Consider the following 13,828-nt stretch of genomic DNA (forward strand, 5'->3'; position numbering starts at 1 on the left):
CTAGAGATGCTGGTCAATTCTGCCCCTCTGAGTTGGCATCCGAGGGGCACACTTTTCACTGTTGCTACTCATGCTAATGTGCATTGCTGAATGTTCAAGAGGAAGAATTTTTTAATGGGAACCCCCATTAGAATCAGGTTTCTAGAAGTCGCAGGAGCAGTCTGTCACTGCACTGCCACATCGAGTGCCCTTCCCTTGGTGTGTGAGGAGGCGACCTTCCTCACTGGTTTGCTGTGAGTTTTCTCCAGTAGTGACCGACTCTCCCTACTGGCACATTTACTCTCCTATTTCCTCTCCCTCCTGGCACGTGTCCGTGTGCTGCGTAAGGGTGAAGTCTGTGAGCTTGGAGCAGAGGTTTGCTTTGTGCAGGAAACATACCGCTGGGAGGATGAAAGCTACACCCTGTGCGTGAATCTGCAGGTTGGTCAGGTGCCCGGATGCCACCCCGTGTCTTGGCTCGTCCTGGAAATGTTTTGGCTACTCTCTTCCTTCTTCTCCCACCTCCTCTCTCACTCCAGGGGACAGTGACTATGAATCTAGATATTTATCAGTGCATCGTATCCTTTGTTTGAACAATAACTGGCACTAACCAGCTCTGTCTGAGGAGGCTGGCCCAAGGTGGGGGCCATCAGGCAGGTGGAAGTGGAATAATGGTTCCATAATCAACATCCAGTGGGGGGACTTCTGCTTCTGGCAGAGACGGAGTAACGGCGCCCAGACTCACTCTCCTGCCTCACCAACCAGACAGCTGGGCACTGGGTATGAAACGATGGTCTGCAAGACACCGGGTAACTGGTATCAAAGAAGAGTGACCCCTGAGAGGCAGGAAAGAAGTGAAATAGCCCTGTAATTGCCCTAGCTTTCTGGAGAGAGTTCCAGGCAGTGGCAGAGGGAGGGAAACTCCAGGCAGAGTCTGGTGGAGTCCCCAAGTTGAGGAGACGGGGCTGAGAGTTCAGGGAGACCAGGCAGCTGGAGTTTACAGGGAAGAGTGCTCAGCAGTGCCTGCGTGTGTGGAAACTGGGCCAGGTAAAGAAAAGAACCAAGAACCGAGTGACCAGTAGCCATAACTCTCACAGGGCCTGCAAGAGATCCTGTTCCTAGCAACTAGCCCGGAAACCCTCAGAACGGTACACAGGGCACTGGGCAGAGTCCTTGAGAAGCAGGACAACTAAGCAGTATGCTAACTGTTGTTCTCATCCTGCCTAACAAATCTTAAAAGCAAGACCCAAAGGATCACACAGTTTTCAAGTAACTGTGTCCCAGAACAATCTCAAGAATACAACTCAGGAATACAATAATGTTTGGCATCCAAAAAGATAAATTTACAATGCGTGACAGTAAATAAAAAGTCACGAGGCATGCAGAGAAGCAAGAAATATGACCTATCATAAGGACAAATATCACCCAAACCCTGGGTGAGACCCAGGACTCACACAGGGGTTAAAAGTATGAGACAAGCACATTGCAACAGATACTCTTACTGCATTCTACAGGTTTCCAAGCTAGAGGAACTATTAGGTAAGTTAAGTAGAAACAGGGAAGACATATTTTGAAAAGACCCACATGGAACTTCTAGAGCTAAAAATTAGAATGTCTACAATGACAGAAATACTAGATGGGATTAAAGGCCGTTTAGACATCAGAATGTAAAATATTGGTTAATTTAAAGACATAGCAATAGAAATGACACAAAGTGAAAACACACAGAGAAAGAAGACTAAAAAGAGAATAAAACATCCATGAGGTGTAGGACCCCTTCAAGCAGCTTAGTTTTTGTGCAATTGGAGCCTCCATAGAATGGGGAAAGCAAGAAAGAAACACTTGCAGAAATATTGGTGGAAAAAATTTTAAATCTGAAGAAATTTATGAACACCCAGATCCAAGATCCTCAATGAACTCCAAGCACAAGAATCATAAAGAACCTATATCCGGGCATATCATAATCAAATTTCTCAAAATCAGTGAAAAAGAGAAAATCTTCAACATAGCCAGAGGAAAAACTGTAAGAAAACCAGTAGCAACAACAAACAGCTTATTTCATAAAGAGGAACAGAGATAAAGAGAATAGGAGATTTCTCACTGGAAACAATGCAAGCAGGAAGATAGTGATCTAACACATTCAAAAGACTGAAAGGAATGCACTGTCTCCTAGAATTCTATTTTTTTTTCAGTTTTAAAATATTTAGCGGGTACAAAAGTTTTCGTTACATGGATACACTCTGTGATGCAGACCTTTCAGTGTTCTGCCACCAGGACAGTGATTGTTGTACCCGGTAGGTAAATTTTTACTCCTCATCCCCATCCCCCTTCCAACCTCCTCCCTTCTTAGTTTCCAATGTCCTTTGTGCCTTGTGTGTCCATGTTCACTCAGCATTTAGCTCCCACTTATTAGTGAGAACATGTAGCATTTATTCTCCCATCCTGAAAGACTCCACTTAAGGATAATGGTGTCTAGTTCTATCCAAGTTGCTGCAAATGCCATTATTTCATCCCTTTTGTCTGGCTAAATAGTAGTCCATGGTGTGTGTGTGTGTTTACACACCACATTTTCTTTATCCACTCATGTGTCAGTGGACACTTAGGCTGATTCCATATATTTGCAATTGTGAATTGTACAGTCATAAGCATTTGAGTGCAGGTGTCTTTTTGATAAAATGATTTCTTTCCTTTGGGGTAGATACCCAATAGTGGGATTGCTGGATCAAATGGTAGGCCTACTTATAGGTCTTTGAGGAGTCTCCATGGCGTTTTGCATAGAGGTTGTACTAATTTTCAGTCCCAGCAACACAATATCCGTGTACGTTTTTCTCTGCATCCATGCCAGTTTCTGTTCTTTTTTTTTTTTTTTTTTTTGAGACAGAGTCTTGCTTTGTTGCCCAGGCTAGAGTGAGTGCCATGGCGTCAGCCTAGCTCACAGCAACCTCAAACTCCTGGGCTCAAGCGATCCTTCTGTCTCAGCCTCCCAAGTAGCTGGGACTACAGGCATGAGCCACCATGCCCGGCTAATTTTTTCTATATATATTAGTTGGCCAATTAGTTTCTTTCTATTTATAGTAGAGACGGGGTCTCGCTCTTGCTCAGGCTGGTTTCGAACTCCCGACCTCAAGCAATCCACCCGCCTCGGCCTCCCAGAGAGCTAGGATTACAGGCGTGAGCCACCGCGCCCGGCCTCTGTTCTTTTTTGACTTTGGTAATGGCCATTCTGGCAGGGATAAAGTGGTATCTCATTGTGGATTTAATTGCATTTCCCTAATAATTAGTGATATTGCACATTTCTTCGTATCTTTTGGCTATTTGTCTACTTTGTTTTGAAAAAATTCTGTTCATATCTTTTGCCCACTTTTTGATGCAGTTGTTTGCATTTTTTCTCACTATTTTGTTCGAATTCTTTGTAGATTCTGGAAATTATTCCTTTGTTGGATGTATAGTTTCTGAATATTTCCTCCCATTCTGTAGGTTACCTATTTACTCTGTTAATTATTTCCTTTGCTGTACAGAAGCTTTTTAATGTAATTAAGTCCCATTTATTTATTTTGCTGCTGCTTTATTTACCTTTGGGGTCTTAGTGAAACATTCTTTGACTAGGCCTATGTCCAGAAGAGTATTTCCTATGTTTTCTTCTAGAATTTTTAAGGTTTCATGCCTTACATTAAAGTCTTTAACTGATCTTGAATGAATTTTTGGTAAAGGTGAGAGAGAGCGCTCCTATTTTGTTCTTCTGCATGTGGCTATCCAATTTTCCCAGCACCATTTATTGAACCGGGCTTCCTTTCCTCAGTACACGTTTCTGTCTGCTTTGTTGAAGATCAGTTGGTCATAGCTGTATGTTTTTATTTCCATGTTCTCTATTAGGTTGTATCGGTCTTTGTCTCTACTTTAATACCAGTACCGTGCTGTCAGGGTACTGTACACTTGTACTAAAATTTGAAGTCAGGCGATGTGATGTTTCCAGACTTGTTCTTTTTGCTTAATAATACACTGGCTATTCAGGCTCTTTTTTGGCTGCAAATGAAATTTAGGATTATTTTTTCTAGATCTGTGAAGGAAGACATTGATATTTTGATGGGGATTGTACTGAAGCTGTAAATCACCTTGGGCAGAATAGACACTTTAACGATGTTATTTCTACCAATCCATGAGCATGGAATATTTTCCATTGATTTGTGTCATCTATGATTTCTTTCATCAGTGTTTTGTGGTTCTCCTTGTAGAGATCTTTCACCTCTCTTGTTAACTGTAATCCTAAGTATTTTCTTTTGATCATAGCTCTCATAAATGGTATCGAGTCCTTGGTTTGACACTCTACTTGGCTGTTGTTAGTATACAGAAATGCTATCGATTTGTGTACATTGATTTTGTAACCTGAGAGTTTCCTGAATTTATCAATTCTGGGAGTCTTTTGGTGGAATCTTCAGGGTTTTCTAAATACAGGATCCTACTGATGGCAACCAGAGATAGTTTGACCTCCACCTTCCTAACTGGGATTCCCTTTCTTTCTTTCTCTTGACTGATAGCTCTGGCTAGGCCTTCCAGTACTATGTTGAATAGAAGTGGTGACAGTGGGCATCCTTGTCTTGTCCCAGTTGTTAGGGGAATGCTTTCAAGTTTTCCGTATTCAATATAATATTGGCTGTAGTTTTGTTGTATACAGCTTCTATAATTTTGAGGTATACTCCTTGTATGCCTAGTTGATTGAGGGTTTTTATCACGAAAAGGTGCTGGATGTTATCCAATGTTTTTTTCTGACTCTATGGAGATGATCATATGGTCTTTGTTTTTGCTTCTCTTTATGTGGTGAATCACATTTAATGATTTGCATATGATGAACCATCCTTATATCCCTGGAATGAACTGCAAATGATCATGGTGACTTATCTTTTTGATGTGCTGCTGAATTCAGTTTGCTAGTATCTTGTGGAAGATTTTTGTGTCAGTTTTCCATGGGGGATATTGGTGGTCTGCAGTTTTGTTTTCTTGTTGTAGCCTTTTCTAGCTTTGGTGTTAAGGTGATACTGGCTTTTTAGAATGAGTTAGGGACTATTTCCCCCTGGACATTATGGAACAATTTCTGTAGGATATGTGCCAGTTCTTCTTTGTAGGTCTGGTAGACTTTGGCTCTATATCCATGTGGTCTGGGGCTTTTTTCTGTCAGGAGACTTTTCGTTACTGCATCAATCTCGCCGCTGGTTATGGGTCTGTTCAAGGTTTCTATTCTTTCCTGATTCAGGCTTGTGAGGCTGTGTGTTTCCAGGAATTTACCCTTTTCCTCTAGATATTTTAGTAATTTTTGTAGTAATTCTGGATGATGTTTTGTATATCTATTGTGTCAGTTGTAATGTCTCCTTTTTTATTTATGATTCAGGTTCTTTGAGTTCTCTCTCTTCTATTCTGCATCATTGGGCTGTGGTCTATCAATTTTATTTTCATAGAACCAACTTTTTGTTTCGTTGATCTTCTGTTGTATTGTTTTGTTTGTTTGTTTCCCTTTCATTTACTTCCATTTGTAGCTTAGTTATATCCCTTCTTCTACAGGCCTTGGGGTTTGGTTTGTTCTTCTTGTTCCTTGAGATGTGATATCAGGTTCATAAATTATGATGTCTGTATCTTTTTAATGTAAGCATTTAAGGCTATGAATTTTCCTCTTAGCACTGACTTTTCTGTATCTTGTAGATTTTCTTTTTTTTTTTTTGAGAATCAGACTCACTTTGTTGCCCGGGATACAGTACCCTGGCATCAGCCTAGCTCACAGCAACCTCAAACTCCTGGGCTCAAGCGATCCTCTTGCCTCAGGCTCCCAAGTAGCTGGTACTACAGGCATGCACCACTATGGCCGGCTAATTTTTTCTCTATATGTATATTTTTAACTGTCCAATTAATTTCTTTCTATTTTTAGTAGAAACGAGGTCTCGGTCTCTCTCAGGCTGGTCTGGAACTCCTGAGCTCAAACGATCTACCCGCCTTGGGCTCCCAGAGTGCTAGGATTACAGGCGTGAGTCACTGCACCCGGCCTATCCTATAGATTTTTGAAAGCTTGTGTCCCCTCTGTCATTCAGTTTAAAGAACATTTTGATTTCCTTCTTACTTTCATCATTGACACAAGGATAATTCAGCAGTAGTTTGTTTAATTTCTCTGACTTTGTGTGGATTTGAGAATTTTCTTGGACTTGATTTCTAGATTTATTCCACTGTAATCTGAGAAAATACATGATATGACTGATTTTTTGAATTTGCTAAGTCTTGCTTTGTGGTCTAGCATACAACAATCTTGGAAAATTTCTCATGTGCTGATGAGAAGGATGTACATTCTAGAGTTTTTGGGTGGAACGTTCCGTAAATGATCATGAGGTCCATTTGTTCTAGGGTTCCATTTAAATTCAGTATTTCTCTGTTGGTTTTCTGCTTTCATGTTGTATGTAGTTTTGTCAGTGGGGTATTGAACTCCCTGGCGAGTATGATGCAACTGTTTATTTCTTTGCCTTGCTCTTATAGACTTTGCCTTATGAATCCACGAGCTCATGTGTTCAGTGAACATACATTAGATTTGCTATATCTTCTTGATGAATTGCCCCTTGATCTTTATGTAATGAACATCTTTGTCTTTTTTAATTTTTTTGACAATTCTGACTTAAAGGCAATTTTATCTGGTATGAGAATGGGTACACCAGTTGACTTTAGGTTTCCATTTGCAATGGATATTTTTTTCTACCCCTTTACCTTGAGTCTGTACATTTCCTTGTGAGTGAGATGGGTTTCTTGGAGTCAACACATACTTTGGCAATGACTTCTTATTCATTTAGCTAATCTATGTCTTTTAATGGGAGCATGAAGACCATTCACATTCAGTGTTAGTAATGATATCTATGGTAACGTTCTGTCCATCATGTTGATTGATACCTTTTTGTTTTGTTTTCCCTCTTGTGATATTGTTTTATAAGGGCTGTGAGCTTTGGCTGGGCACGGTGGCTCACGCCTATAATTCTAGCACTCTGGGAGGCCGAGGCGGGTGGATCGCTCAAGGTCAGGAGTTTGAGAACAGCCTGAGCAAGAGCGAGACCCCGTCTCTACTCAAAATAGAAAGAAAATTAATTGGCCAACTAAAATAGATAGAAAAAAATTAACCGAGCATGGCGGCACATGCCTGTAGTCCCAGCTACTTGGGAGGCTGAGGCAGAAGGATCACTTGAGCCCAGGAGTTTGAGGTTGCTGTGAGCTAGGCTGATGTCACGGCACTCCAGCCGGGGCAATAGAGTGAGACTCTGTCTCAAAAGTAAAACAAGAGCTGTGAGCTTTAATTGTGGGGTGTTTTACATCGGAGGGTATCTATTGTGCTATTCCATATATAGTGCACTATTAAGCATTTCCTGTAGGCCAGGTCTAGTGGTGACAAATTCCCTTAGTGTTTCCTTATCTGGAAAAACCTTTATTTCTCCATGACTCATGAAACTTAGTTTTGCAACACACAGAATTCTTGGCTGGCTGTTGTTGTGTTGAAGAAGATTAAAAATGGGCCCTGGTCCCTTCTGGCTTATAAGGACTTGGCTAGGAACCTGTTGTTAGCCTGGTGGGCTTTCCTTTGTAGGCCAGTTGTTGCTTTCATCTTGCAGTTTGTGGAGTTTTCTCCTTCATTTTGACTTTGACCAGGTTGGTGACTATGTCTTGGAGGTGTCCTCTTTGCTGCTGGTGTGTAATGACCGATTGTATGTGGATATCTGCATCTCTGGTGATATCAAATATTGTGGCACATGGGTCTGTGGGGTCATGGCCCCCCACACCGTGCATGGGTACATGTTTTCATGGATGTACACATGGCTCACAGTGCCAGCAGCCTGCTCTTCTGGTCGGCATGGAAGCTCATGGTGCCTAGGACCTCCATGCAACACACAAGTTCCTGGGGGTGTGTACTTCAGCATGTGGCACATGACGTCAGGGAGCCTATTCTGGTGGTTGGTGCATTGAGCTGCATGGGCTGGGCTGCTAGATGGCTGGCTGGCTCTCCTCACACAGATTCTACTGGGGCTGCTCCTGTGGGACCTCTCAAGTGGCAACATCACCCACTCTATTCAAGTTCCCAAGTGGGTAGTATGCTTGGCTCCAGTCACAGGCATGCAAGGGCTTTTGCTCTCCCTGCTCCCTCCCAGGATCAGCAAGGGATGCTACAGGGGCATCCGCAACAAAGCTGATCCATATGTAGATTGGGCTTTCTGGACCTGAGAGCTTAAAGTGGTTTCAGCTGTGGCAACCTGGGAACAGAGGCCAGCAGGTCACTGCTAGCTTGCTCTCTGTTGCAACTTTACAATACAGTTTCCAGCTAGTTTCCTGATCAAAATGGAGGCCCACGACGGTGCTAGGGCTCCCCACCAGCTCAAGTCACAGTGTCCATGCACAGAGGGTGTGGGTCTGGGGTTCTTGCCTTTTCCTTCCCCATGTGTACATATGCCCTCACGGTACCTTCAGATCTTGGCAAGTGGATCTCCCTATCCCCATCTCCTTCGCTCTGAGCATCTCCCATACCTTCTCTGATGATTGATAATGCTCTCTCCAGCAGTGTCCATGGGTAGGTGGGTATCTACTTGCAGTGTTCTATCCTCTATTTGAAAGTAGCATGTCCGGGCTTCTACTAGTTCACTATCTATGCCCTGTGTCCTGTCTCATAGAATTCTATACACAGAAAAATATCTTTCAGAAATGAATTGGAAATAAAAATGTTTTCAGGCATACAAAAGCTGAGAGACTTGATCATCAATAGATTTGCAGTGTAAAAAATGTTAAAGGAATCTTTCAACCAGAAATAAAATGATACCAGTTGAAAATACATTATAGCTTCAGTCCCCAATCCCTAGACCATGGCCTGCTATCAGTCTGTGTCCTGTCAGGAACCAGGCCACATATCACTGCCTGAGCTCTTCCTCCCCCCCCAGCCCCAGCTGTGGAAATATTGTCCCTGGTGCCAAAATTGTTGGGCACAATTTTTTGCCTGTGCAAAGGGGTGAAGACAAGCAGAAATTATAACTATGTAGATAAATAAATATTTTTTCTCATATTTAAAATATGTCTGTTAGACAGTTGTTTAAACAAAAATGAAGCTGGACATGGTGGCATGTGCCTATAGTCCTGCTCTCAGGAGGCCTAGGTGGGAAGATGGCTTGAGCCCAGTAGTTCTAGGCCGGCTTGGGCAACATAGTAAGACCCTGTCTCAAAAAGAGAAAAAGAAAACAAAAAACAAAGAAACACAAAACTAAACAGCAAATATAATAATGTACTGGGGACTTGGTAACATGGAGAAGTGAAATATATGACAGTAGCTCAAAGTATGGTTATAGCGCAAACATAGTAATTCTTACTGTGCATAAGATAGTATACTATCCTTTGAAGGTTGACTGGGACAAGTTAAAGATGTGTGCTCTGAACTCTACCAAGCACTGAAACAATAAAGTGTTGTAGCTAATAAGCCAATAAAGAATATAAAGTGGAATTATTAAAAATATTTGATTAATTTTGAAGAAAGACTGAAAGAAAGGAGAAAGGGAACAAAGAATTGAGACTAATCAAGAACAAATAGTAAGACGGTAGACTTTTTTTTAGCGTATTATGGGGGTACAAGTGTTAAGGTTACATATATTGCCCATGCTCCCCTGCCCCTCCAGTAAGAGCTTCAAGCGTGTCCATCCTCCAAACGTTGCACATCTCACTCATTGTGTTCAACATCTCTAATCATCAGGGAAATGCAAATCAAAACCACAATGAGATATGACTTAACTCCAGTGAGAATGGCCTTTATCAAAAAGTCCCCAAACAACAAATGCTGCCATAGATGAGGAGAGAGAGGAATACTCCTACACTGCTGGTGGGACTGCAAACTAGTTGAACCTTTGTGGAAAGATGGTAGACTCAACCACATAAACCATCACGTTAGAGATCAATGACCTAAACATCCCAATTAAAAGGCAGAGATTGTCAAAAGTATAAAAAAGCAAGACCCATGTGTCTGCTACCTTTAGGAAATGCACTTGAAAGATCAAGCAACAAATAGGTGAAAAGTAAAAGAAGAGAAAAAGATATACTGTGCTAACACTTCTCAACCAAAAGGCTGTATTGGCTATATTCATATCAGAAAAAGTAGATTTCAGAGCAAAACTGTGTTCAGGGCTAAAGACGGTCATCTCATAACCACACAGGGGTCAATTTACCAAGAGCACATAAGAGTTCTAATGATTTTGTACCTAATAGCAGAGCCTCAAAATACATAAGGCAAAAACTTATAGAACTGTAAGAAGAAATAGAAAAATTCATAATTTCACTCAGATTTCAACATGCCTCTTTCAATAACTGATAGTATAGCTATACCACCAGTAGATATATGAAAGATTTAAACAATGCTATAAAACAATTTGACCTGATTGGCCTACACATCTGAGAGGAAGCAGTACAACTGTCTTTATTTTTAGTCAGCGTGATCAGCTATATAAAAATATGAAATACTAGGGAATAAATCTGAATATAGGCACATAAAACCTGTACCCTGGAAACTACACATAATTGCTGTGAGACAGTAAGAAAGGCCTAAGTAAATGGGAATATTTGAGATTCCAGTACACATCTATTAAAATGAATGGGAACACCGCTTTGGAAAGCAGTTTGGCGGTTTGGTAAAATACAAGGGATAGGTCTATATTGACAGAAAACAGAGCCCTGGTGGCCTGGGGTAGGGTAGGAAAGGAGGGATTACACATAGGAAGGTCCAACTTTTGGGGATGATGGAAATGTTCATTCTTTTAATTGTGGTGACAGTTTTACAAGTGTATACATTTGTCAAAATTCCTCAAATTGTACATTTAGTATGTGCAGTTTATGATATGTCAATTATCCTTCGACAAAGCTGTTTTTAAAAAAAATCAAAGGGCATGTGCTCACATGAGGAATCTGAGAGTGTTTCCTCACACCAGTGGTAAGAATAAGCTACAAAATGGAAGAATCCAGAAGGCAGAAGGGAGCTTTTCAGGTTTTTAGATGTAGTCTTCAGAAATTTGAATGTCAGAGAACAATAGAACCGGTTCTTGCTTTGGCCATGGTTATGTCATCCTGTTTCTTTGAATTCAGCCAACAGTTGCAGTGTGGAATTGCCCTGGCAGTTTCTGTAGAATGATGGGGTTATTTGAAAATCAGTCTAGCTTGCTGGGTGAGGCGAAAGGACAGGTTCTGGCTGCATTGAGCTGTGGAAGAATTGGGCCCTGAGCCTGCCTTGAAAAGGTCTAAGAGGGCCATGTGCAATGACTATGGCTTGGCTCCTCCTTAAAGAGAAGATGTGAGGAAAGAGTATTTCCCCTGAGGCTGTTGAAGGGTCAGGAAGCCTAAACCTGACTGTCCTTCCTCACACAGTGTCTCTGCGGCGTCCTGAAAGCCCTGTACCGCAGCAAACACGGAGGTCGCAAGGTACAATCCTGGGCAGAGGAGCTGGCAGGCATCCTCCTGAAGCAGGTGAGTGCCGTGGCAGTAGAGCCATCCTGGACTCCCCTTTCTCTCTGCTTTGGAGGGGATGGCTTCCCCCGACCAGGGCGCCACTGCACACAGCACAGGTGTCTTTCATGTGGGGATCTCAGCCTTACACACCTCAGGCTTCCCCGGAACAGTGACATGCCTGGATTCTTGACACACAGTGGGATCTTTCCCATGAGGACAGTTGGACACATCTGTATGATTCCTGGGGTGAAAGGCCTTTGTTGGTCCCCCTGATCTCTGGGAAAAGTCCAGAGCCCGAGCCTCTCCATCTGCCTGTGGGAAATGTGCAGACTTCTCTGTTATGGAGTAGGAAGAGGACCATTGGTGTTTAGCAAAAGGGTGATACTTTCCTGGTATTTAATTTTTTGGCCACAGTCTTTCTCCCTATGGGGAGGGGACTGTGGATTGCTCAGTTACATTTTCCTGTTTTCCTTATAGCCAAGCACCATGTCTTTCTTGGCTTCATGCCTCAGTTTCCTCAGCTATGCCCAGGGTCCCTGGTTTTAGTCTGAAGGCCTTGGTCTCCCTACAGATGAGTGACAAAGAGAGCCAGCCACCAGCTCTTTGTGATGAGACCGAAACATTATTCCTGAGGGCATTTAACCTGTTGAGTAAGTCAACACCTTTCCCTAGCCCCAGGTGTGTGTGTGTGTGTGTGTGTGTGTCTGCATGCACTTGTGTATGAGTATTTTTGCGTACTCAGGACCGTTTTGCCTCTTCCAAGACTGGAATGGGGCCAAAGTCTTCCTGGGGGCTTCCATCCTTTTAGATAAGAGGCAAAGGAGTTCCTGAGAGCTCTGCTTGAAATTAAATGGATCTGAAAGGGCACAGGCATTGGCCCCCCACTCCTTTGGTTTCCACTCACATAGCCTGGGACTACTGACTTCCCTTTCTTCTGTGGGGACCTGCAGCTCAGAATAAAGTCAAATAATGTCACTTCAGCACTGATGAGTACAGTGTGCTGGCCTAGGGCAGGGAATGCAGGGGGCAGGAGAGGGCCAAGGTCTAGCTCAGGGAGAGCGTCTGGCACACGGTGATGCGGACAGACACTGGTTCTCTACCTTCCTCCTTCCTTTCTCCATCCTGATGGCCCCTTATTTATCCAGCCATGGCCTTAGTGGTTTCTGGGAGCATGATTTCCTCCTACTTATTCCCTGCCACACACACTCCTACAATTCTCTTGTCTTCACACCCTCTGGATAGGCCACTTATGCCTGGACACCACAGTCCATGTTCTGAAGACGGCAATAACAGTAGAAGAGGAGTCTACAGTGCTGTCAGCACTTGAGGCCTTCAGGGAGGTGATCCATGGAGGTGAGTGGGATGGGGTGGAGTCCTGGGGTTCCAGGACTTGCTATTTCCTACGAGATTTCTTTCTCTGGGCAACAGTCTAGTCTACTAGTTAAAAGCACTTTTTTAAACTCAAAGTGAACTCAGTGGGTTCAAATCTTGGCTTTGCCTCTTACTAGCTGTGCAGCTTTGGGCAAACCCTTTTTGATTCTGTGCATCTATGACTTCTTCTGAAAAATGGGGATAAAAATATTACCTCTCTTTAGGGAGTTTTAGTGAGGATTAAATGAACTGACAGTATGTGGTGTGCTTACAAGAGCGCTAGCCATGCAAGTGGTTACAGTAGTTTATCTACGACTATCGTCTGGAAGAATGGGCTCCACCTGCAGTCCTACCTGCTTATGGTTAAACACTGTGTGTGCGTGCGACACAGTGCTGGGCACTGAGGCACACACATGAGGATGACTCCTGTCCCGCTGTCCATGAGCTCGCTGGTGGACAGGAAGGTGAGGCTGTTCATGCAGGGGAATGATGCCAGGCCATGTGCACTAAGTTGCTGAAACAGGTGCATGATGACGCTGGGCAGGAATGCAAGGAGGGATCCCTCAGGGGCTGGGATGGGCTCATGGAGGGGATGGACCAAAGGTAGGGGAAGGAATTGTCACCAAGGCTAGGAGAGGGAGCTCACAGTGAAGAAGAGCCTGTGCCAAGGTCTACAGGCTGAGACACAGAGGGCGGGAGCACAGCTTGGCTGCACAGGGGCATCTGTGAGGGCAGCCACGAGAGGCTAGCAAGGGTGGAGGCTCCAATACCAGCTTGATGAGAGGACTGCTTCAGGGCACTTTTCCATCTAGGCTGGTTGATCTCAGTGCAGTTGGCAGGCAGAGGGGTGGCAGAGACAGACACCATGAAGATGCCACCTGGCCCTGAAGACCGAGACTGTACCTGGAAGTCCTCCCACCTGTGTGCCTTATGTCACCTGAAGTAGCAGAGGAGGGGGGAGGAAGCTGACCTTTGGCTGCATGCCTGTGTTTTCTCTAGC

Source organism: Microcebus murinus, chromosome 14 (assembly GCF_040939455.1).
Source record: "Microcebus murinus isolate Inina chromosome 14, M.murinus_Inina_mat1.0, whole genome shotgun sequence".
In the NCBI taxonomy this organism is placed as follows: domain Eukaryota; kingdom Metazoa; phylum Chordata; class Mammalia; order Primates; family Cheirogaleidae; genus Microcebus; species Microcebus murinus.